The sequence below is a fragment of the Ceratotherium simum genome, chromosome 5, assembly GCF_057802395.1.
Source record: "Ceratotherium simum simum isolate JZ-2026a chromosome 5, ASM5780239v1, whole genome shotgun sequence".
Lineage (NCBI taxonomy): Eukaryota > Metazoa > Chordata > Mammalia > Perissodactyla > Rhinocerotidae > Ceratotherium > Ceratotherium simum.
The window spans coordinates 962,462-989,124 of record NC_141904.1 but is presented as its reverse complement, the minus strand read 5'-3'; the positions used below and the strand labels follow the sequence as shown (position 1 = coordinate 989,124).

At 39.1% G+C, this 26,663-nt stretch overlaps 1 long non-coding RNA gene across 1 annotated transcript in view; it reads left to right on the top strand.

Annotated features, from left to right (window-relative positions):
- LOC147916945 (uncharacterized) overlaps nucleotides 1-20,275 on the top strand; it is a 128,942-nt gene extending 108,667 nt beyond the window's left edge. The window contains exon 3 of the long non-coding RNA XR_015552133.1: nucleotides 19,998-20,275. This is a non-coding gene — a long non-coding RNA (uncharacterized LOC147916945). The remainder of the gene's footprint in view (nucleotides 1-19,997) is intronic.
- The last annotated feature ends 6,388 nt before the right edge of the window (nucleotides 20,276-26,663 follow it).

The window sequence follows — 26,663 nt, the reverse complement described above, 5'->3', positions numbered from 1 at the left end:
TTCAGGTCACCGTGGAGAAGGGGCAACACGGAGGTGTCAGCGAGGATAGATGAAGCCCACCTATCTCTCAAATAAGGAGATGAGGACTTGATAGCTCAATATTGGCAAGCTTAGTTGGCAAAAAGATAATTCACATAGTTTTGATATTCTCTTAAATAAGTAAACATGACTAGCGCCCTGGAGAACATTTCGCGTTCTTCTCCTTCAATTAGCAGATGACTTGATGTGACCAGTCTGCTAATAGAATGTTCTCTTGAATTAGTCTTTATCTACATGTGAAAAATTATAATTACCAACAGAGCCGAAGGTTCTGTTCACTCTTTTTAAATTACTTTTTAATTATATAATAAAACACAATGATACTTTCTATGTGAAAAACTGAAACATAGATAAGGGTAAAATATTGACTTCTGAAACTGTGAAACTTATTTCTTTGAGTCGTTTCTTTGTATTTCCTCTTCACAGTTATTTCACTATCTATTTGGTATACAAAGCGGTCCACAAGGAACTCTGGAGAATTAGATGTTAGTCCTTTTAAGATTATTGTAGGTTTGCCTTAGGTAACCTGATATTGTTTGTTGTGTGATCTTTCCTGGCAATTTGCTCCTGTTGCCACTCTGTGGGGGGAAATGTCAGAAAGACAGAGGAAGACGAGATGACAGCTCACAGCTGGATGTTGTGTTTGGGCTCCTCTCTAGACGTAAAGGCACTCATGGAGATGGTGTCTTTGCTAAGTAAGGTAGACAGAGACATTCTTTAGTAGACAAAAATCTCAACTTGACTAGTGTATTAGCTTCCTAGGGCTACCTTAACAAGGTACCACTGACTAGGTGGCTTAAAACAACAGGAATTTATTGCCTTACAGTTCTGGATATTAGGGGTCCAAAATTAAGGGGTTGTCAGGGCTGTTCTCTCTGAAACCCATAGGAGATCCTTTCTTGCCTCTTTCTAGCTTCTGGTGGTCGGCTGGCAATCTTTGGCTTTCCTTGGCTTGTGGATGCATCCCCACTTCAATCCTCCACCTTATCCTCGTGTCTCTTCACATGTCTTCCCTCTATGCATGTCCGTGTTAGTGCCCAAATTTTTCCTTTTTACTAGGACGCTAGTCTGTGGATTAGGGCCCACCCTAATGACTTCATCTTAACTGGACAACATCTACAAAGACCCTATTTCCAAATAAGGTCACATTCTGAGGTACTTGGGGTTAACACTTCAACATATCTTTTTGGGGGGACAAAATTCAACCCATAAAAACTAGTAAAACAAAAATAGACCACTCACTAGATTATCAAAAAATAAAGGATTCTTGTTTAATAAGCGAAACTGAGGGCAAGTGGGTTTTCAATTAATAACAAAGGACTGTTTTCCAAAGGAAGGAAACAATCATGTTAAGTCTGCATGAAGTTAATTAGGATTTTAATGAAATTCTGATTTCTTGAAAACTATATTCAGCATTAAAACATTGATACCTCAAAAGATTTAACACATTACAGAAAATGGGAAACCATTAAACTAATACCTCTTAGAGAACTCAATACCCTCCATAATCATTATGAAGAGTTGTTACTCTGTTACTCAGGTAAGAGTAACTTGTGAAGAGTTCAAATATACCTTTGCTATAATGAATGTCCATTTGCTTCCTCCTGAAAAACTAAATCCCCTTAAATGGTACAATTTCTATTTCAGACATTTGTAGTAAATCATGACGCATGTAATTAGCCTGTAAGTTGGTTCCTGACAGATTTGTGTTTCGACACAACTAGACAACAAGATGGGTGCAATGAGTGACTGACTCTGTGCATTGTCAATAGGTCCATTTTATCAACTGGTGACATGGCCCAGTACCCGGGAGTAACAGCTGGCTGCCACATGACGTTTGGGTATTGAGTTTGTCATGGGGCAGTCCTGGCTGACACAGGAGCATTTGCTGTGGACCCCTCCATTTCACACTTTTCCGGCAATGCTTTGTGCGTATTCTCTATCCAAGGAGCTTGGTCACCCTAAATCCACAGACTGATGCGACACTGGCCTCAGTTTACAAGAACCAGAATGTGAATGTGTTCTTTGCTCACAAGCACATGGGGTTTCACCCCCTGCTGTACCACACGCCTACATCCAGAAGTCTAGGTTCTGACCAAACCTGCCCCGCCCGCTCACCGTGAACCCACGTCTGTCCTGTCGCATGAACTCTGGGCTTCTATTCCGTGAAGTCATCCTGCTGGCCAATCTGGAATTGCCTTCCATCTTCCTTAAGTCCTTAACCCCTCTGCTCTCTTCAACTTCTTGTATTTCCTTCTAGACATCAGGCCCATCCTCTTAATTCCCTCCTAGACCCTGAATACTTGTTCTGAATTGAATCAGAGCACTTTGAGTTCACTATCCTTGAACACCATTTCTGCGGGAAGATGTATGCTGAGTTCCAATCAGCCAAGTTGCCGATGGACATAGAGTCGCAATCGATGGGTATGTTCTAAATTCTTGAGGCTTTGATCAGAAAGCCATCAGTGTGGACAAATCAAGACATGATTACGTAAAGAAAGTGTAGCATCACGACCAAATGAACCCGAAGTTCATCCGTCATATTTATTTTAATTATATTTTGTTCTATAGTAACTGGAAATAAGTGGCAAACAGCTAACTTAAATGACTAAAAGGTTTTACTTTGCCAAAACAGTTTACTCACATAATCTTGCAGAAAAGAAGAGAACTAGGGGCTGGCGCCATGGTGTAGCAGTTAAGTGCGCGCGCTCCACTGCTGGCAGCCGGGGTTCGGATCCCGAGCGCACACCATCGCACTGCTTGTCAGGCCATGCTGTGGCGGCGTCCCATATAAAGTGGAGGAAGATGGGCACAGATGTTATCCCAGGGCCAGTCTTCCTCAGCAAAAAGAGGAGGATTGGCATGGGTGTTAGCTCAGGGCTGATCTTCCTCACAAAAAAAAAAAAAAAAAGATGAGAACTAAACAAAAAGGAGGATATTCTGAAGAATCTCTGAAGATTCCTAGATACCCTTTCCCTCCAAAATCTGTGTCTGTAGGTGCACTGCCCAGGGTGTTCCACTAAAGCGAGGCCTTCCTGGAAAGGGAAGATGAGCAGAAACCACGTCTTTCAAATGCCTCCTTCCAGCTAAGTGGGCAGGATGAGTGGTGGGAAGATTTGTAAACCGAAAGCTGTTCTGATGTCCAAGGCAAAGTCCTGTGTATTTAGCCCATGGCTACCCCCGGGCACCCCCACTTTCCCTCCACAGAGTACCCCTGCTCCCTGAAATATCAGCAAGAAAAATGCCTTTTGTTCACCAAGTGCCCTTGGAAGCCATTCCCATACGAGAGACTAGTTGATTCATCTTTCTTTCTTAACCTACTTCAGATGCACTGCAGAAATTGCAGTTTTGGTGATGTGTGAGTATGCAGTTGGGGAAAGATTAGGGATGAGAAAAAAGTAGTTTTAGAGCATTGGCCATTTTAGGAGCAGTCAGGTAAGTTGGGGTCCTCGGGAGCAAGAGCTGAGGGGTGGAAGTGGACCCCACAAGATACGGGGTCTGAGAGTGGGAGGGAGAGCCGATTGGAGCCTGGTGCAGTGCTCTCTGGTCTGCATCACTCAAGTGGGAATTCGGTGCAGGTGCCCTTGGAGGAGAGGCAGGTGAAGGTCTGCCCAGGCCAGGAAGGGTGTTTCTGTCCTTCCTTCACAGCAGGACCGGGGCCTGTAACTGAAAGAGCCGTCCGCATGCCCTGTTCTCCAGGTCTGTTTCTTGATTTCCAGGATCTCTTACTAGCGTCCCCTGTCACTCTGACATTATCCTCCTGTGAAATGAACAGAGCCAGGAAGGTGTTTTGTCGGAAATGACTTTGGGTGCTGGACGGGTGGGCACAGGACTGTTCGTCTTCTAGAGCCTGAAGCTGCCTGCACTGCTGTGGATGGTGGGCAGGCTGCTCAGGTTAGTCAACCGTAGAGTAAAGAGTGACAAGGAAAGTTAAACCTGCCTTCACAGGAATTCAGGTGTGTAAGGAAAAACAAAACCAAATATATTTTTCCATTTTCTTTAGTCAACAGTTTAGTTCTGAGCCCCGATCTCCCTGAGGTGGTGAGAGTTCCGTGTTGGGCTCTGTCTGGTCCCTGGGTCCCAGGCAGGACCCAAACACTGGGGGTCAGGGTGGAGGGTGGCGCGCACAACAGGCACCGATGTGCTCACCACAGGTTTATCACAACACAGCCCTCGCACCAGCCTGTGCGTCCCCCTGGCATTTTCAGTGCCTCTCAGATGTGCTTGGAGCATAGAAACGAACAGTTCAACAGACAATTCTTCCACGTTGTTAAAAAGGTTTTTACGTTTTAAGCCTTAATATTTACTGCCAAGTAAATATTAAGGACTGCATAGTATTAAAAATACCATCTTAGGTCCTTTCTCTAGATTCCAATACAGCTGTTTGGAAAAACAATTCATTTAACAAGTTTTTTCACTTTTTCACTGATTTTGCTGGCAATCTTTCTGGACGGACATGGTCACAAACTTAGCTGCTCTTATATTCCGTTATAAGATGCTTAAATACTAGAAAATGTCTAATATTTCCTTTTCCTCAAATCTGTTAATTCTAGTAAGTGTGATGTTAAGCTGAGATGACCTGACATAGGCGCTGGGAAAAGGAAGACGAGGGGGCTCAGCCTAGCAGTACAGCCATGGCTGCAGAAACTGCGCCAGACCACCCAACCCATGCATCGTGGGGACAGCGCCCTTCGAGCTGAAGATCTGGCTCTGGAGCCTGTCACCCACCCGCTGAAATTGTACATAGAGTCCTGTGTTTATTTGCGTTGTTCTGGGGAATGTGTCTATAGCTGCCCTCAATACTTCAGAATTTCCACGGGAGCCCAACATGATTGCAGCACCCTTCCCAGAGCTCCCGTGCTGAGTGACCTCTTGTGCTTGACTAGGCACTCAGCACCTCAAGTGTGAGTTCAGTGTCATACAGTGATCCTTGCTGAACTGATGATTAAACTGGATGAAGGAGCATTGTTTTCCCTAGCAGAACCCAGAAGTCTGAATATGTGGCTTGCAGTTGTTATTGTTATTGACATAATTCTTTTGGATTCTGAGGTGATTTAGTGTTTTTGTCTAGAAAATAGGAATCATATATTCTTCATTTCTTTAAGTCATAGAAGTGAATTGTGATGCACAAAGTTATTGAAATTCTATGGAAAAGGTATTTGACTGCAAAGGGTCCCCGTCATCAAGGACCCAGAATCACATATCTGTTATTTATCTTTTATTTCAAGGAAGAGCAGGGTTGTTAAATGTGGTCTTGTCCACATATTGCATTCCCACTGGCTCAAGCGGACGCTGCCTGCAATGAACGTAGAACAATTTAGCAGAAATGTTCAGAGCTGGCTGAAAGGGAGCTTTAAAATGCAGAGGGTAATTTGACAAAATTGAAATCTTTTATAATAGCACTGCAAAGATTAAAATAATTATAGCACAAGATAGTTCTGTCATACTTTATCATCCCGTTCTTAACATCTGGAGATATTATGGAGTAGATTTGGTGTTCTACTATAATTTCTACCAGCATGCGCTATTATTTCTTTCAATCAACCACACAAGGCAGAGCCCATTAAGTCCCTCTCCAGCGCAGGGTTTCTCTCAGCTGTGTCAGAGCAGGTATTTTTGTGGGGCTCTAGCACTCTCCTGTGACTAGCAGGGCATGGCACCTCCAGGCGCTCCACATTTTATTGTCATAAGTGGACTCAATGACATTAATTTGAAAGGATAAAATTCTCTATCATTTGTCTCTCTCTCTCTACTCATGCTTGCATAGGTGGGTTATAAAGTGCTTTCTGATTGAAAACAAAATATTTACCTTACATGTGACCATGAAATATGCTTAATTACTGCATTTTTGGTCATTAAACCAGGGAGTTTATGGGGAAATACTGGGATAAATGAAAGAAATCCTTCTAAGACTTTTAATCAAAATATTTGAAATACATATTAATATTTGTCATAGTCAAATTGTTATTGGATTGCATGGATATATTAAAGATATCCACTATGTTTATGGCTGGCCTATTTTAGAATGACTTAGCAGAACTGAAAGGTACAGAAAATGATAATTTATTATTTTGCCAAAATTCCCAGAGTTGAGATATGAAGCTTTATGTTAAAAAATTATTGGACATTTTCAGACATTACACAAATACTCAATGAACGGAAGCAGTTTTTAGTACATTACACATGATACTCCTTACAAATGATTTTGTATTGAAAAAGCTGGCTTAGATTAATATCTGCCCCAAAATTTCATGAAGTTTTCTACATCAAAAAAACCTGAAAATGTAAAGTATATACACACATTTAATCATCAAAGCATTCTGTGTCTCATTTCTGTCTTAGGTAGGAATGGGAATCCCAAAAAGAAGAAAGTCGACCAGTTTGTCCTTTTATTGTTTGGGTCCTTATAAGAATGAATGATTTGGATAATTATTGTTGATCCCGTGTTTTTCGGGTGAGCCTGCTGAATGACTTCTCGGTGAAACCATCAGTGTGTAGAAGAATGGAATGCAGAAACTGCTGCTTTCCTATTTCCATCCTCACTCCCAGCTATCGTCCATTATTTTATGTCTGAGTGAACGCCCCTCGCTTTATCTTGGTACCCCTCTGCAGTTCCTCCTTTGTCACATTGTCTCCGTCACGTCACTTCACACAGAACACCTGCAGTGCCTGCCTACGACCTCAGGATAGAGCTGTACATGTCCCAGGCATTCCAGATTTACAGCAAACTGTTCAGTGAGGTCTCCCGTGACCACCTTTCTCAAATTCTCCAGTCCTTCGGCATTAACTGTCTGCCCAGCTCCGCGTTCACTCCTGACTCGTGTGATATGGCTCATAAACTCATTTTGGCTAAAATGCCTCCTCTCTGCTCATCTCAGCCACGTCTTGTCCCTCATTCTCTGGCTGATCGGAGCCTCTCCTCTTCCACAGTCTTCCTTCAATAGTTCCATCCGGAGTGATTTTTCAACAGGGAATTTCATAGCTCTATTGGTCTATTTTCCTCTTTGCTTAATCAATCGTATTCTGCATTACGATATTTAACAGACTGGGGAGTTTTATTCACTTGAATTTGAGAAGAGCCATTCTTTTTGTGATAAGAAATCAGAGCAAGGAACTGAAAGCAGGTCTGTGGGGGCTCACGCTGTGGGTGTGAGGAGCAGAGCAGAGCAGAGACCTGGAGGCAGAGAAGGGGCAGTGGATGGACGGAAACATGCTTTGAGGGTCTCTGTGGATAGAGGTAGGAGAGTTACCATGAAAGAGAAATCCTGCAGAGAATCTGAAATATCAGAAAAATATGTTAAGGAAATTTTGTGGTGCAGTATGTTATCTAATCTCCTGTGCTATTTCTACAAGAAAACTTACTGAAAGAATGGCATTATTTTTCAAGGCTGTCAGAACTAGACGTGTGTTTCTCTTGAATGCACTGAGACGAGGCATAAGGAGATGAAAGTTTCAGGCTGGTAGACGTTGGTAATAATTCTTGCACATTTTTACTTGCATGAACGTTTAACTCTTTTTGTGAGTTTATGATGTCTTCTTTATTTATACTCATGAGAAGAGAAAATGTATTTTGCCACCTGATAATCCCTGGTCTGAAGAGCAGGACTAATCCCATGTAAATGCTTCCTTAGTGCTTCTGCAGAGAGTCTAGAAACATTTTTTTTTTTTGAATAAAACATTTTCCAAAGTCAAAGTTACTTTAGAAATACAATTACATTATCAAAAATTTTTAACATATTTAATGATTCAAGGAGATATCAATCTACCACTTTGAAGTAAATGTTTTTTTTTTCCCCCCTGGACTTGAAAGCTCAAGGAACTGAGCTAAAATATCCAGACTAATTTTTAATTCATAATAAGAAAGAATAAGGAGTGCTTAATCTGCTACTGTAGAAGAAGAGTAAGAAGAAAGACAGGCAGCAGTTGAGAGTTGACATCAATTCTCTTTTGAATTACTTAGGACATTTTTAGTTTAGTTCCCTTATTCAAAGACCAATGCTGCTGGATCTATTCTGGGCCTCTTGTGCCTGGGATGAAAGAACATTCCTCAAAAACGCAACTAGAGCGTCAAGACCCATTTTTACTCCTAAAAGCCATACAGTGGAGTACAGTGGATAGTTTCTTATGGTGGGTAATTTTCTGTAAGAATACTTAAAATCTTTCCATCTTCTCTTGTTAATGAAACAGTGAATTATGGTCTGGGCTTCTGAGCAACAGCAAGGAGTGGGAGGCATCAGAATCTATTCCTGGACTGACCCCTGACTCATGCAGTATATTTGGACAAATCTCTAAATACCTCTCTGTCTTAGCATCATTAGGACATTGATTTATTCACTCAGTTATTCATTCATTCATGCAACATTAGTGTGTAACCATAAGGTGCCCACACAGAAAGATGAAAAGACATAGTTTCTAGAAACCCACAGTCTGGGAAGAGAGACAAATATATAGACAAGTCATCACAATTGATTGTGACAAGGAACAATGTCACATGTGCTCAAGGGGCACTGGTGGAGCAAAGGAGTGTGCAGGACAGGAAGGGCCAGGGAAGGGTTTCCAGAAGAGGAGATGCTTGGGGCGTCTTGAAGAGCAGTGAGAGCTCCCAGGAGGGGCTGGAGAAGAGGGTGTGAAGTCAGCAAGTGCTCGGAAACATGAAAGAACGTTTTTGACAGGGAGTACTGTAAAGAGTTGAATATGATAGCATAGGGTGGGGAGCAATGGAGGATGAGAATGGGGAGAGAAACCAGGGCCAGATATTATACTGGAGGACTTTGTATGCCATGCAAAGAGTTTGGTTGAATATTTCGATCAGGATAATCATACGATCACATTTCTGTTTTTCAGGAGATTACTTTGCTGATCATGTGACAAGTAGATTGCAAGATACAGAGACTAAAGTTAGGCAAACCATCTAGAAGGAAATTGCAATAATCCAGGCAGATAATGATCAAAACCTGCACCAGAACAATGAGAATGAGGAGGCCGGGGCAGATCTGAAAGATGTTAAGGAAGTAAAATGGACAGATCTGTGGGTCGTTAGAAATGGGAAGAAGTAGGAGAAGGGATGCATTCCAGATTGCTTGTTCACTTGGCAGGTTACTGGCTCATTTCATTAACTTATTGTTGGGGGAAAGACAACGGATTAATACCTGTGTGTGTTGAATTTTAGGTGATAAGCAAAAAATCTTGGGAAATTTCATTTTTCTTTCTCAATGGAGTTTCTGAGATTAATCCACCCCTTCCTTTTGTAGAGTCTGGAGGGGATTCCAGCAAACTTCATATTTCCAGACTTTTCTCTCACAGAAGGTTTGCTGACTCACTGTTCCTAAAACTTTCCTCCTGTTCACTTTTTTTTTTATTTTAATTTTGGTCTCACAGCAGAGGACTGTGTGGCAGTCCAGAATTACGGCTAGAAAACTGGAGGATGACATCTACAAATAACTTCAGAGGGAACCACTCTGGACTTCCAGATTTCACTAACTGTTATTAATATTTTTAAAGTAGTCTTATTTTTGTTGATACGCTAAAATGAGCATTTCCATACTAGGTAACCATGAACTTTCTAACATTTTCAGAAGCCCTTTCAGACTGTGAATGGGTTCACCGGCATGTGATTGCTCTTCAAGTTTTTCATATTTTACCCAAAAAGTCCCTTAAAAAAAAACAACTATGCAAAGGCTCTGTGAAGAGAAGAAGTGAGGGAGGGGGGAAGGACATGATTCTCTAAATCAGACATGAGAATTCAGTGGGACGTTTATACTCTAATATAATGCTATTTTCTTCTGAATAGCTTTCCGTTTCCTATTTACTCTCTGGAACGAAAGTTCTGATTTAACATTTCCTCTTTGAATGTCTTTTGTCAGTAATCAAGCTGACTTGAGTTGATTGCCCTGAGTAAAGTATATTCTGTCAATTTGGAATAATTGTGAAAAGATATGAGATGGCATGAAACAGTTCCCTTCTTTAATATAACTAGAAGAAAGAAAGCAAACCACAGATAATTCAGTTCATAATAGGCTGACCAAATGCCCTGAAGGGGAACATATTTATATAGTCCAGTGTGTATCACATATACTAAACTTCTAAAAATATCACCAGAAATTTCTGTATTTTTAGGGAAAAAAATAAAACTAAAAATAAGTTTCTATTTAAGAACTGCCAGAGAGAATATCTCTCTTTGTATTTTCCAATTCAACATTCTTTAAAAATTAGCTTTCCTATTTCTGTACCATTACATCAGTTTTCAGATGCAATCAAGCTTCATTACTTCAGGCCTGATTAGCAAACTCCCCTGGTCTCCTCTGCTCACTCTCCACTGCACCCGTCTTGGGCACCACTGCCATTTGGTGGAAAAGGAGAGAAACATGATGTCAACACCAATCATCTCATCTGCATTCTAACAGCTCTAGCAAACTCTTTGGTGCGGACAGCTTTTGAAACTAATGACTAAGGTTAAAAAACAAAAAACCTACCTGTCTTAAACAGGAACTTAGGTTCCATTTTGCTTGCCATGTGCCATCAGCACAAACACTTGAGAGCTGGCGTTGCACCCAGGGTGGAGTGGGAATCATGGTTGTAACACGGGACTTTCTGTTCAGTGGAAGCGATTGTCCCTTAATTTAGCTGTCCTTTTAACTTATCACATAAATGTAAACTCATTATGAAAATGACACACGAACCAAATAAGACAACTATTTGAAAATCTAGTAAATTATTCAGTCATATTTATTTACTCTCTCTCTCTTCCGTCGTCTTCTCTTCAACTCTTTTCCTCCTTCCTGTCCATCTGCTATGCTTCTTCAAAAAAACGTAAAGGAGATTATTTTTAGTTTCCTTTTTTGCCCATGAATAAGGTTTAATCTACTTTAAGAATATAGTAAAGTGCTACTTGGTACTGTGACCAATGTAAGTAAATTAGGCTGTGGAACAATTTCCAGTTGTAACTAATCTAGACCAGTGATATTTTGGCGGGTTTAATTGAATATAAATGTACTGAGGCTTAGAGTTTTATAGCAGTGTAATATGTATTTTTAATAGATTATAACACCAGAAGTTTTAACATACTATTTAATTTTACCACTTTTTTAATTCAATGCAACAAAAAAGATTTTTTCTTTTATCAGCTTATTACCAAGATTCATTTGAACCTCTCTTAAGAAGCATAATTTCACTGAATATTTTATAGTATATTATAGTTTACCACAGTATGTTTTACATTTTATTATACGCCTATTGTATACTATTTAAAACTAGACTTTTCTAAAGTTAAAATAATGATTTCAAATTACATAAAGCTAAATGGCACAAATGATAAAGAGCATCTGGTATTAGCTAATTCAACAACATCAAGTGAAGAGAAGGATAACAAAAGATAACAGCTCTGCTCAGAAAAGATTAATGAGAAGTGAGGCTACTCTGACAAGAGGATTGGATTTTCTCACACCTTTTCAAAAACCCTGCATTTAATCATATTTATCTGGGTTATGTAATTTATAAAAAGAAACTAATTAGATTGGATATCCAAAACAACATAATTAACGCCTCAGTGTCCTTTTCATATGATTGACGTTGTTTAGCCTTGAAATCTGGCAAATTAATTCAAGTTGAGAAGAGAACTATTTGTAAGAAACCTTAGAAATGTGATAATTTCTCCTGTAGGCTGAAGAGAAAACAGCATTGCATTCCAAAAGAAGGAGCCCCTGGTTGCAGCGGGCTGGATCCTGACTGTGTTGAAAAAGATGGGGCCCTCGTTAGTCAAGGTGCTCTCTCTGCCGTGGGCCTCGGTTTCTTCATTATCAAATGAGAGTCGTAGGAAAGGATCTTAAATTCTTTCCAACTCTAACATTTTGGATTCTTTATCACAATGCTTTATCACAGTTGGCAATAGGAGAGCAAAAACCATGGATAAAATTTCTGAAAAAAACCTGCCCTCTCCCAAGAATTGACTGAAATCACAAGGAAAAGTACAAATAGGAGAAAGTCTATGTCATCAACAGAATCTTAGAGCCGTGTACCATCGACACACCACAAACCTTCAGGGATATTGCTATACATAGTGCCGATGGGACCAGACAGTTGAAGTTAAGAAAGCAGTGTATGTCTTGGGGAGCCAGAGAGGGAAACTGCGTGGAAAATGTATAACTTTTCCTAATTTGAGTGATAAGGGGGCAAGGTAAGCACAGCCCAAGAGAGAGAGGAGAGATACTAACCCCCAGGGAGGGAGCTACACAAAGCAAATGGAAACCCTGTGGGTGACAAGGTTCTCCCTGGAGCATCTTCTTACTGAGCTGTGCAGGGAACTTCTCTCTGATGCAGATACCACCACCCAGCAGGAGGCAAGGCAGGCATGGCTGCTCCCCACATGCAGTGGTGGAACCAACCAAACACACACTTGCTATTTGTGCCTTCACCCAATTCAAGGAGAAAATGTCAGCACAGCACACACCCTGGCTTCCTCCCTACCACCCACAGACTTTTAGATTGCTGAACTGATAGCAGAAACTTGCAGGAAGGAGCATAAAGTTGGAAAGAACAGTAAGAGCTTACAAGAAAAATCTCTCACAATACTTGGGGGAGAATTCCCAACCCAGCTTGACCTCTCCTCAAACATGGTGAGAATAACTGGTGTGCCAGATGTGGCTTGTACTGCCTCCAAAGAACCAGTTGTTAAATTTTTAGGAATTGTGCAGGCCTGTTTTTATCACGTCAGCAGCTTGAAATCAGCCATTATGGAGTAGAAAAGTACAACCAAAACAAAAAATTCACTAGAGAGGCTCAGGAGTCGATTTGACCACATAGAAGAAAGAATCCTGGATCCTGAGGATAGATCAAAGAGATTAGGCAATGTGAAAGGCAGAAAGAAAATGGATGAAGAAAATAAAGAGAGCCTTTTTATTTATAGAAGTGCAAGATACCATTAAGTGCACCAACATGTGTGTAATGCGAGAACCAAGGGGAGAGAGAAAAGGGCAGAAAAATACTTGAAGAAATAATGCAATTACAATAACATCAAAAAGAATAGTTAGGAAAAACGTAAGGAAAGAAGTACAAAGCTTGTATACTGAAAATTACAAAACAGCGAAATTAAAGACCTAAATTAATGGAAACACATCCCATGTACATGGATCAGAAGACTTACTATTGTTAAAAATGGCAATACTCCCAAAATTAATCTGCAGATCCAACATAATCCTTATCAAAATTCTAGCTGCCTATTTCCAGAAATTGAGAAGCTGATCCTAAAATAGCTATTAAAAAGCAAGAGACCCAGAATAACCAAAATGATCTAAAAGAAAAACAAAATTGGAGGACTCACACTTCCCAATTGCAAAACCTACTGCAAAAAGCTAGAATAATCAAGACAGTAGGGCCTCAGCATAGACGTAGCTCAATAGAACAGAATTTTGACTCCAGGAATAAACTTTTACATTTATAATAAATTGATGCTTGACAAGGGTACCAAGATAATTGAATGAGGAAAAATAGGCTTTTCAACAAATGGTTCTGGGACTACTGTATAAACACATGCAAAAGAATGGAGTTGGACCTGCTACCTCATATCATGTGCAAAAATTAACTCAACAGCGATCATTGACCTAAAGCTATAAAACTCGTAGAAGAAAACACAGGAGAAAATCTTTGTGACCCTGAATTAGGCAATGGTTTCTTAGGTATGACACCTAAAATACAAATGACAAGGGAAAAAGTAGATAAATTGGACATTATCAAAATTAAAAACTTTTGTGCTTCAAAGGACATTATCAATAAGGTGAAAAGATCAGCCATACAATAGGAGAAAATATTTCCAAATCATATATATAATAAGAAGTTTGTATCCAGAATATATATAAAGAACTCGCACAACTCAATAGTAAAAAGAAAAATAGCCTAATTAAAAAATGGACAAGAGATTTGAATAGATGTTTCTCCAAAGAAGAGATACAACTGGCCAACAGACACACGAAAAATAGTCCAATATCTTTAGTTACTAGGGAAATACAAATCAAACCCACATTCATACCCATTAGGATGGCTAAAATCAAAAATACAGACAATAACAAATGTTGATGAAGATGTGGAGAAATTGTCACCTTCATGCATTGCTGGTAGGATTGTAAAATGGTGCAGCCACTTCGGAAAACAGTTTGGCAGTTCCTCAAAATATTAAACATATATTCACTATGTGTCCAGGCAAATCTATTCTTAAGTATATACCCAAGAGAAATGAAAATAAATGTTAACAACTAAACCTGTATACAAATGTTTATAGCAGCATTAATTATAATATCTAATAAGTGGAAACAACCTAACCATTCACCACCTAATAAAAAACTTATTCAAAAAAAGTTAGGCATATCCATACATGGAATATTATTATATTCATACAATATTATCCATACAAGGGAATATCATTCAGCAATAAAAGGGAATGAAGTAACAATACATGCTATTGCACGGATGAACCTCAAAAATGTCATGCTAAATTATAGAAACCAGCCAGAAAATACCACATGTGGTATGATTTCATTTATATGAAATGTCCAGATTGGCCAAATCTATAGAGACAGGATGGTATATTAGTGGTTGCTTAGGTTTTAGGGGTAGGCGGTGGGGAGTGACTCCAAATGGGTACAGATTTCTTTTGGGGTGATGAAATGTTTTGCAGTTAGATTGTGATGATTGTTCTACAACTCTGTGAATATACTAAAAACTGTTGAATTGTAATTTTAAATGGGTGAATTTTATGATATGTGAAATATAGCTCAGTAAAGATATTTTTAAAAGGAGGAAGTAAGGAAGACTACACTTCTGAACAGGATTCCAGTGGTGATATTGGAGATATGACAGCTGCATTGCAGGGACTCTGGTTATCAGAACAGAAGCCGGCCTCAGATCTGCTGGGTCCTGGGGGCCCCTCCGGCACAGCCGTCAACTAGTTACTGGATATTTGGGAGTTCTGGGATCTATGGGAAACAGGTAGGACTTCCAGGGGTTTGGAGCAGAAGTAATTTGCCCAGGTACACAAGTATTCACCCATAATCCTTGGTCTGAACTCTTTGGAGCCAGATGTGTTTCAGAATTTAGAATTTTTCAAATTTTATGAAGATACTATGGCTTCTATATTCAACTATTGGTTTATAGAAAATATAGGGGTCCAAGGAACACGTTAAACTTCACTAAGAGGATACAATCCTCTTAGACTTAGGCTGTGGGACACTCTGCAAGGCAAATGCCTAGATTTCTTCAACAAATACCTACAAGGTAAAAAATAAATAAATAAAAGACAGAGGAGAAATTATTGTTTAAAAAAGACTTCAGACAAACCAATGACAATTATGTGGACTTTGTTTGGATCTTGACTTTAATACAATCATCCCCCCTCATCCTCGGGCGACACATTCCAAGACCCCTAGCGATGCCTGAAACCACAGATATTACAGAATCCTATGTATACCATGTGCTTTCCTAGACATACCTACCTAGGATAAAGTTTAATTTATAAATTAGGCATAGTAAGAGATTAAGAACAATAACTAATAATAAAATAGAAAATTATAACAATATACCATAATAAAAGTTACCGCAGATCTTAGCAACATCAGCATATGGTTTTTTTCTTTCCTTACTAAGTCGGGAACTTTCACCTTTTCACATAAAGGAAACACTTCACAGCTTGTCTTTGGCATATCCGAATTGCCAGCATCACTACTCCAGAGCTTTGGGGCCATCATTAAGTGCAATAAGGGTGACTTGAACACAGGCACTGTGACACCGAGACAGTGGATCTGATAACCGAGAGGCTGCTAAGTGACTAGGGGACGGGTGGCGTCTATAGTGTGGATGCGCTGGGCAAAGCGATGGTTCATATCTCCAGTGGATGGAGCAGGACAGTGCGCGATTTCATCACACTACTCAGAATGGTGCACAATTTAAAGCTATTAATTGCTTATTTCTTGAATTTTCCATTTAATATTTTTGGACCATCATTGACCACAGGTAAGTGACGCTGTGGAAAGTGAAACTGTGGATGAGGGGGGGCGACTGCAAACAAATTGTAAAATAATTGAACTACGAAATTCTTGTAACAATTGGCGATGTGGTGATATTAAGGAATTATTGTTAACATGATGACTGAGATTTTCTTCAAAATAATATGACAGAGGAAGTAGGTCGTGATATAGATGAAACAAAATTGTCCATGAGTTGAGAATTGTTGAAGCTGGGTGATGGATATGTGGGGGTTCATGAAAATATTATATCTCTTTTTAGATGAATTTGAAATTTTCCATAACAAAATGGTAAAGAAATAAAAGGTAATATGATATATATTATGTATACCCCCAGCAGTATCTGGAAACAGCATCCAGTAATCAAACTTACTACCATTTCTGCAACAAAATAAGTAATATTCACCCCAAGTGGGAAAAATTAAGATTATGGACAGTCTCACATCTGTTCAGGTGATTCTTTGCTGTGAAATAATTTACATAAGAACCCTGGTTTTCAGAAAATTTTGATTTAGAAACTGGGTAAGGGATGTGATCCTGTGACTTCACTGTTTTCCTCATAAGCACAGCAGGACTGGTGTTCATCTAGTAAACAGGAGCCTTGCACTGTGGCAGAAGAGAGTCGTAAATTTTCTACAACATCAGCTTTGTCTGGTTAAGTCCTGTTTGTTCTTCAGCTGTCAGCCTAAGTGTCTTGAGTTCACGGGGGCTTTCCTGGATCCTTATGTTAGGTTGGAGGCCCTGCTACATACTCCTATAGGCCACACACTTGCCCTGCACAATATTCAACTTTGTTTTAACTATTTGTCTTCACTCTTAAATTGCCTATTTTTGCTACGAAATTTTAAGCTCAGAGATGTCAGGGGTCCTAGTGCATCACTGTAAACTAGCACGTAGCACCACACAACTGGGATGATAAAGGACGTACACGGTGATTATAACTAATTGCTAACAGTTTCAAGTCCTGCCATCGACACGAGTAAAATGTATAAACACACCGACTTTGTAGACACACTTCAAAGCACACACAAACAAGTGGTGACATCTTCCCTATTTTCTTCTGGACATTAAGCACAGGCCTTTAGTAACTGTTTGTATTAGTAATGACGCAGAAAACTTTTTCACTGTACACAGTGCAAAGGTCAATCTCTTTCTAGCTGAAGTGTAATTACAAGACATTCTGAGTTGAACTTGAATTTGAATTAATGAGAATTTCCCCAAAGAAAGAGCCATAAATAAACCATTTGAAATGATTTTGCTGATAACTACAAAATGAGCATCTTCAGTCATAACCCAGGGTCTCAAACCTCAGTTGCATTCCCCATGTTGGCCTCGATTCTTTTCTTTTTTTCTCCAGTCAACTTCCCCTGCCTTTGTCTGTGATTGTTATTTAAACCTTCTCCATTTTACCCTCCTCTTAATGCGCCCTTACATCTTTATCAGATTTTGAGAAGATGATTTAACATCCTAAATAACCAAGAAAGAAAATCCATTATCAGAATCTGACCTGCCCTGGCTGTCTCTGCTGCCACCACCTGGTCCGTCATCCCACATGGATTATTTGGAGAGCTGTCAAATGCTCCCATTCTCAACACAGCAGCCGGAATGACCCTTGTGAAGGCTCCCACACAACCTGTGAACACTCCAGCCAGTACAATGCCCATTGGTTCTGACGCCCTCACCCCTTTACCTCTGAGGGTATTTCCACCACTTGTCCCCACGTTCACTCCAGCTGCTCTCCTTACTTTCCTGCAAATTAGCCAAGAATACTCACACCACAGGGCCTTCACACTTGCTGTTCCCTCTGCCTGGAATTCCCTTCCTCTGGAGAACTTCATAACTTTCTCATTCGCTTTGCTTCTATCTTTATACAATTTTCCCATTTCAAAGAGGCCTTTCACGACCCTATTTCAGATTGCAAGCCCACTCCATTTCCCCGATTTATTTTTCTCCCAAGCACTTATACTGTCGAACATAGCATATATTTTTTCATTTATTTTCTTTAATGTCTGTCTTTCCCTATTAGTTTGCAAGCTTGGGTTACAGAAAGTATGTTTCTTTCCTGATGTATCCCCAGCTCCTGTAACAGTGCTCCATATACCAAAAGTGCTTAAAAAATGTTTGTAGAATGAATGAACGACCACCCATTTCCACACCTACAAACTAACCTGTGACCCTGTCATCCTTTCATTCTTTCCTTCTGTCAGTCTGTCCAAGACTGAGTCCCCCTCAGGGTCCTGACCCTCACACTCCCAACCTTCTTGGATCTCATCCGGGGACTCCAGTGAGCCATCCTCCATCTCTCTTTTACCCTAAACATTTCCCTCCAGTTAGGTTCTTTCCATCAGGAATTAAAATACACAAAAGCTCTCACTCTGAAAACTGCCCTTCACTGCCTCTCACTCTGACAGCCTATAAGTTGCTCAATCTCAGCAGCTCTTTCTCCTGGGTCTCCCTTGCTCTCCATCTCTACAGCACCCCCATTCATTTGGGCCACTGTGGTTCTCACCTGAATATACAGTTTCCAAACGGAAGTCCCATCTTCTGGTCTTGCCTCCTGCTGCGGACTGAATGTTTATGTCCCTGCAAACTTCCTATGTTGAAGCCCTAACCCCCAGTGTGATGGGGCCATTGGGAGGTAATTAGATTTAGATGAGGTCATGGGAGTGGGATTAGTGCCCTTATAAGAAGGGGAGGGGACATCAGAGCTGCCCCTCTCTTTGCCATGTGAGGACACAGAGAGAGGGTGGCCATCTACAAGCCAGAAAGAGGGCTGTCAGCAGGAACTGAACCTGCCGGCACCTTCATCTTGGACTTGCAGCCTCCAGAAGCGTGAGAGATAAATGTCCATTAAGTAAGCCATCTGGTATATGGCATTTTGTTATAGCAGTCCAAGCTGGCTAAGCACTCCCCTTTATTTATTTCAATTCCCCCCTAAAGCCTGATGCTTCTTTTAAAGCACAAAATTAGATCACAGGCCTGTCTTACATTGAACACATCAGTGACTTCCCCTTTCTCTCTCTCTCTCAAAAACAGAAAGTTTAGATCCCTTTGCCTGGCACACTCCTAGTGCCCTTGAGGAGCTCTGTAAATCCCACACTCATCTCTTGACCTTTACAACTGCTGGTTACCCAGATCCCCAGACTTTAACTCATCCTTCAGCTCTCAATGTAGATATCACCTCCTCAGCGAACACTCTGGCCCTCCCCCATCCAAGACCGTCTGCCCAGCACCCTGTGCTTACTAATTCTACGTGAGGTCACGGTCTACTGAAATAAACTAGGGCAGAGTAGAATTATGCAGCATTTAACTTAAATGAATTAAACAAACACTTTGTCATTAGCAAGGCAAGCAAGTAAACAGTCACCACCCATTCCCAGTAAAACCAGACCTCCAAAAAAAGGCTATTACAGTTTGTATAACCTGCCCCTTCATTGAAAGACAACTACTTCACCTGTGAGTAATCGATCTATTTCAACGCTAAGAAAAGACAGACAAACTGAAGTAGGCTGAGAGTTGGTGCAGAATAAACACAACAACGAATATTATACTTTATAGATGAATTAAGAGGTCTTCAAAGAGACCTATCCAACCCTACCCACCCTCCACTTCCTTCTTGCTGATAGAATGCAACATTGGGGGCCAGCCCTGTGGCTTAGTGGTTAAGTGTGCAAGCTCCACTGCTGGCAGCCTGGGTTCGGATCCCGGGAGCGCACCGACGCACCGCTTCTCCGGCCATGCTGAGGCCGCGTCCCACATACAGCAACTAGAAGGATGTGCAACTATGACATACAACTATCTACTGGGGCTTTGGAGGAAAAATAAATAAATAAATAAAATTATTAAAAAAAAGAATGCAGCATTGGGAAGTCGTGGGTTCATGCCCACCTCCCAGCCTTAGGCTTCAGTTTTGGTCTAAGCCAATCGTGGTAATTCCCTTCTCCTTGGAAGTGATTGGTTTCAGGGTGAATGTGCCACACAACCCTCACCAATGACATGTAGAGGAAATCTTTTGGGGACATTGTGGAAGCAGAAGATGCCTGGAACTGCGATAGCAAAACTGTGAACATGCGGATGTTGCTGAGAGAATGGAAAGATGGGAGGAACGGATGACATCAATGTGCTACAAGATTGTCCAACCCTGGACCTACTCTTCGTCTGGAATTCTTGGTTTATGAGATAAAAAATCTCTTTATTGGTAAGGGTATCTGTCAATTTGCAGCTGAGAACATTCCAACTGATTCCAAAAAACATTTAAAAAACTTTTTTTAAATAAATGTTTTCATAATTATAGAAAACTTACATAAGTTTTCCAGAAAAATTGTCGTATAACTTCACTGAGATTCAAATATTAACATGTTACAACATTTGCTTTCTCATTCTCTTTCTCTGTATATATGTGTGTGTGTGTGTGTGTGTGTATTTATATACATATACACGAAACATTTTCCTGGTTTTTTTGAGAGTAAAGTGTACACACAATGCCTTTTTTCCTATAAATAAGAATATTTCTTACCTCAATACAAGTCTCTAAAATCAGGGAATTATCATTGATACAGTAGTATTATCTAATCCATAGACTTCACTCAGTTTTCATGAGTGCATTTATTAGCAAAATAAAAAATAATTTTGTGATCCAAGATCCAATCCAGGATCACAAATTTCCATGTCACTTTGGTCTCCTTCAGTCTGGAACATTTTCTCAGTCTTCCTGTGTCTCCCATGACACTGGTACCTTTGAAGAATGAAGGGCAAGTATTTTGTAGACTAGTCTTTAATTTGAGCTTGTCTAGTGTTTCCTTATGATTAGATTCAGGTTGCACATTTTTGGCAAGAGTACCAGAGAAATGATATTATGTCCTTCTCAATACCTCCTACGAGGAGATTCACGACGTCTGTCTCATTTCTGGTCATGTTAACGTTGCTCATTGATTAAGGAGGGTCTCCCAAGTTTCTCTGCTGTAGTTGCACTTTTCTATTTGTAATTGAATTATTTCTATTAAATTATTGAAGGAATATTTTGTGACCATGTAAATATCCTGTTTATTATTAAATTTCCCCTCATTGGTTTAGCACGCAGTGATGATTCTTGCTTGAATCAATTATTATCATGATGTTTGACAAATGATGATTTTCTAATTCTATCATTACTTTTACGTCTATTAGTTGGCATTCTACTGTACGGAAGAGCTTTTCCTTTTCCCCAAGTTACATATTTATTTGTTAATATTTGTAGGAACTCATGGATTCCTGTATTATTAAATGGCTATATTTTTTATAATCGTCATTTTTTGCTCAACTTGTCCCATATTAGCCAGTGGGAGCTCCTTTAAACTGGCTCCTTTGTCCTCTTGACATTTTGCCATTGTTTTTCGATTGTTACCTTATTCTTACTTTCTGGCACAGCAAGATGTTCCAGGCTCATCTTGTGTTTTATCAGCCCCACTCTGGACTTGGCCATTTCTCCAAGGAGCGCCTCCTTTTAGTGGAGAATGGTATTTAGAAACCAAGATGTGGGCACTAAGTAATCTCATTGCTTCTGGAAGGTCTTGTACCTAGGTCCCTACAGCAGAGATAGAAAGTACACACAAAAGTACACACACACACACACCCCTATATCTATCTATCTCTATCTATCTGTAAGATATAAAACTACCCATGTACAGTAAAAGCCATGAGTTCTTTCTGATAACTCGAATGCTTGTTCAACACAAGAGGGTTTGTTCCAACCTTCCCCCTTCCCTTTGACAAAGAGAAACCTGGATCCCGTTATACCCAATGTATCTATTTGCTCAATCTTACAACACAGATCAAGTAATTTCAAAGTTGTTAACTTGTAACACTGTGAAAAACAAACCTAGTAATTAACCAGAATTCAATATTGAGTTATAGTTCTTTTTATCTTTGGCTTGGAGTGATGTAATCAAGTCACTGTTCCCACATGTCTCCTAGGTTAACTCCCCCACCCCTCTTGGTGTGGTGATATCATTCATTTGAAATATCTCAAACGTACTTGTTCTGCTGTATTCTATATTTGGGGGTTTCTCCTTTTCTCATTTTTTTATGCAGGTTTTCTTGTATTTGTAAAACATAACACAATTCTAAAAGTCACATCTATGCACAAAGTCATCTTCAGAGAATGTCACTGCCCACCCTTCTACTCCAGTCTTTCCTCCATCCTCTATACTTCTTCTCACTCACACCCTGAATGTAACCCAGCTCATTAGTTTCTTGATTATGCTTCGTATGTTTCTTTTTGCCCAAATGAGCAGATGCATGTGCATTCTCATTTCTTGGTCTCTCTTAAACAAAGGTAGCAACATAGATACTCTTGTACTTTGCATTTTTTTACTTAATATTTCTGAAAATCACTCTACATCTGTTCAATAGAGATCATCCTCATTCTTTTTTATAGTTGTACAGTATGCAATTGTATGGGTATACTATGATCCATTCAACAACACTCCTATGTACGGCAGTTAGATTCTTTCTAATATTTTGCAATTTAAAATAGTGCTGCAATGGATAACTTCATGCATATATATGTTCTTATTGTTGAAGTGTGTATTCCAGAAGTGAAATTCCTGGATCAAAACATAAGTGCCTATGTAGTTCTGTTAGATATTGTCAAATTCCCTTATAGAAAGTTTGCATCCGTTTATAATTTCTGCCAGCAGTGAATGAGAGCACCTACAGCCTCACAAACAGAATGCATCATCCTACATTTTAGTTGTCACCAACGTGATAGGTAAAAATGGTAGGTGAGAAACAGTGTAGCTTTATTTTTCACTTTTCTAATTATAAGTGAGGTTGATCATCTTTTCATATATTTAAGGGCCATTATTACTATTTGTGTGAATTTTCTACTTATGTTTCTGCCCATTTTTCTCTTAGTCTTTTTACAAAAGATAGACAAATATACAAAAAGTATGTATTACAAATTATATTTTAAGCATAGCAAACTAACTTGAAATCATAACTTTTAAAGAAATGGCAGCTATACAAAATTTATCTTCTTCTATCAGCATTTTTAAAGATCAACTTTATTGAGTTTTAATTTAGATATAACAAAATCTGTATAATTCAATGTTTTAACAAATGTTTGTACCATACGTATATAGCTTATATAACTACTGCCACATGAAATTTCTTTATCAAACCTTCTCTAATTTCCTTTGTGACTTCCATTATTTGGAAGCATATTTGAAGATTTTTAAGATATATTTTTATTGATTCTAATTTAAATTCATTATGGTCAGAGAACATACTCTGTATGATTTCAATCGTTCAAAAATTTTTCTGACGTGTTAAAAATCAGTGCATCCTTGATCTCGGTGAGTGTTCCATGTGCACTTGAGAAGAACGCGTATTCAGCTCTGTTTGGGTGGACTGTCATATATGTTTCAGCTGGGTCGAGTTTCTTGATACAATTGTTCAACTTTTCTATATCCTTACTGATTTTCTATCTGCTTGCTTTATAAGTTACAAAGAGAACAATATTGCAAGTCTATTTCTCCTTTTTTCCTTTCAGTTTTACGTCATTAAATAAGATTTTAGAGTCCCCACATCTCCATATGTACCATTACTTCTTGCTAAATTTACTCCTATGTATTTTGTAGGACTTTTCCCCTCATTGGAGTAAATGGATTGTGTGATTTTCCCCCATCTGTCTATTGCTAACGTAGAGAAATGGTATCGGTGTCTGTATTTTTTCTGGTTTCCAGCCTCTCTACTCAATTCTTTAATTAATTCTAGTAGTTTTATTTTTATTTATAGTCTATGAATTTTCTGGGTAAATCCATAATACTACATCAGCAAAAAGGATGAATTTATATTGTGTTTTCCAATATTTATGTCCATTTTTCATCTTCTTGTCGTGTACATTTGCAAAAATCTCCAAAACAATGTTGAATAATTAATATTAAAAGGAAGCAACCTTTACTTATTTTTGATATTAAAGACGAGTTTTAGCATATCAGACTTTAGAATAGTAGTTTGCTTTTGAGTTTGGGTTTATGTTCTCTATCATATTTAGGAAGGCTTATTTTATTCCCATTTAATGTAGAAAATATATTTTTCAGAATATATTAAGATAAGTATATGTCTTTTGTCTTAATTTGTTGTTAATAAATTTTCTTATATTAAACTATCCTTGTATTAAGCCTACTTGCTCAATGTTGTCTTATTCATTCAACATTTTGCTCAATAGTATTTTCAAATTGTTTTTGTTTTTTACTTACACCTTACAAGTGAAATTGGACTATTTTTTTATTCTATTTTTGTTACATTTTGATAGTAACACTACAATAGCCTAATAAAATAAATTGAAAATGTTTTCATCTTTTTCTAGCATCTGGAATAGTTTAAATTAATTTGGAATAATCTTTTTTACTCGTTCAATCTTTTCTGTGCTAATTGGACTACCAAATGTTCTACTTATTCTTAGGTCAATTTTTATAATTAATATTTTTAGGAATAAGCCATTTACTCTGGAATTTCAAATATTTTCTTATAAATTTCCTTGTAGAATTCGATTAAGCATTTCTGTAGTTAGGTTTTCTCTTAATTGTGAATATGTTTTATCTCTTTCTTTTTTCTTTATTAAAACTCAGGAAGCTTGTAACTCCTTTTCAGTCTTCTCTCTCTCCCCACTGGCTACCATCCGACTGTTCTGTATTCTACTCACATATTTTCTCTTTTATGTATCAGTTTTTAAAACTCCTTTTCTTATGTTCTTTTGCTTTATAGGCACACCCACAAACACAAATACACCATACATGCCTGCAGAAGAAATGTTTTGAAAATTAGCAATAAATATTACCAGCTTGCCTTTCAAACATCTTACAGCTGCCTATAAGTTGGTCCTAAAGAGATCGGAAAGATGACTTAATTAAAATATGTTTGTGGGGTTTGTTTTCTTACTTTTACTGCTTTATGATATCCTTCATCTTTTCCAATTGAGGAATTGTAATCTCTACGTCAGAGGTGCAGGGCTCAGCAGACGCCACCCACAGCTCACATCCAGCCCACAGCTCCTTTCTGCATCGGCCGTAACTGCTGTTCTGTTATGTCATGTTCTGTAACAGCTGTAACTGTTTTTGTTTAGCTGTAAACCAAAAATTATTTTTACATTTTTAATAGTTAAAAAATCAAAAGAACTATAATGTTTTGTGACATATGGAATGACGTAAAATTCAAATTTCAATGTCTATAAAAATTTATTAAGGGCCAGCCCGGTGGTGTAGGCGGTTAATTAAGTGCGTGTGTTCCGCTGTGGAGGCCCGGGGGTTCGCCAGTTCGGATCCCGGGCGCACACCGATGCACTGCTTGGCAAGCCATGCTGTGGCCGCGTCCCATATAAAGTGGAAGAAGATGGGCACGGATGTTAGCCTAGGACCAGTCTTCCTCAGCAAAAAAAAAAGAGGAGGATTGGTAGATGTTAGCACGGGGCTGATCTTCCTCACACACAAAAAAAAATTTATTAAAATTATAGAAGAATATTGTGTTCAAGTGAAACTATGCATTGTCTACATGCTGTACCTCCTTTGGGTTATCATTCTCATTCTTTTGTGGAAACAACAGTATTTGTTCCATTTGCAATTCATTTACTCCATATAAATTGGTGCTTCTTGACTTTTCCTTTGAACTATTTGTAGCTTCTGCCTGTTGCCTCATATAAGTAGAGTAAAATCCTTACACCTGTTTATTTTTATATTTATGTAAGAATCATGAGCTCATCTTTTTCTGAAAATTTTCTTTCTTTTTTTTTTTGCTGAGGAAGATTCACCGTGAGCTAACATCTGCTGCCATTCCTCCTCTTTTTTTTTGTATGTGAGCCACCACCACAGCATGGCCACTGACAGACAAGTGGTGTAGGCCTGCGCCCGGGAACTGAACCCGGGCTGCTGAAGTGGACTGCGCTGAACTTAACCATTAGGCCACCAGGGTTGGCCCTGAAAATTATCTTTTAACAGAACACAGCCATACTCATCCCATCTCTGTGTTGTCTATGGCTGCTTTTGTGCTATAATAGCAGAGATGAATAGTCACCACAGAGACCGTATTGCCTGTAAAGCTGAAAATATTTACTATTATTTGGCCCTTTTTTACTGAAAAAGTTACCAACTGCTGGTCAACATCATACCAACCATGGCTAAACTTCAGGGTTCCAGTGAGGCATCCACTTTTCAACAGCTGTCTGATGTTTTACATTAAAGTTTTCATCCTCAGTGACAGCAAAGAAAGCAATTGGTTGTTAAAAATGCAGAGTAAAATCACTATATTTATGTCTAGATGTAGAAATTAGCATTTAAAAAATTCGTATCTTTACACTGAATCGTAAACTTCTTAATTGGATTTTTTTAAGCTGTGAACTGATCCTACTGAGTATGGAAGAGTCATGGTCCGGCTGCCTTTCCCGGCAGAGGCAGCTGAGGTGGGGATGCCACGTCCCTGCCCACATCACCCCGCCAAACGGAGAAAGACTGCTAAGAGCCACTCGGAGGTCACTAGAAGTTTCATGTTCTTTGCGATAAAAGTTAATCTCCCCGGTGTGTATTTTGAGATTCAATTCCAAAGGACTTGATATACATATTCAAGAAAGCCTCTTCCTTTTTT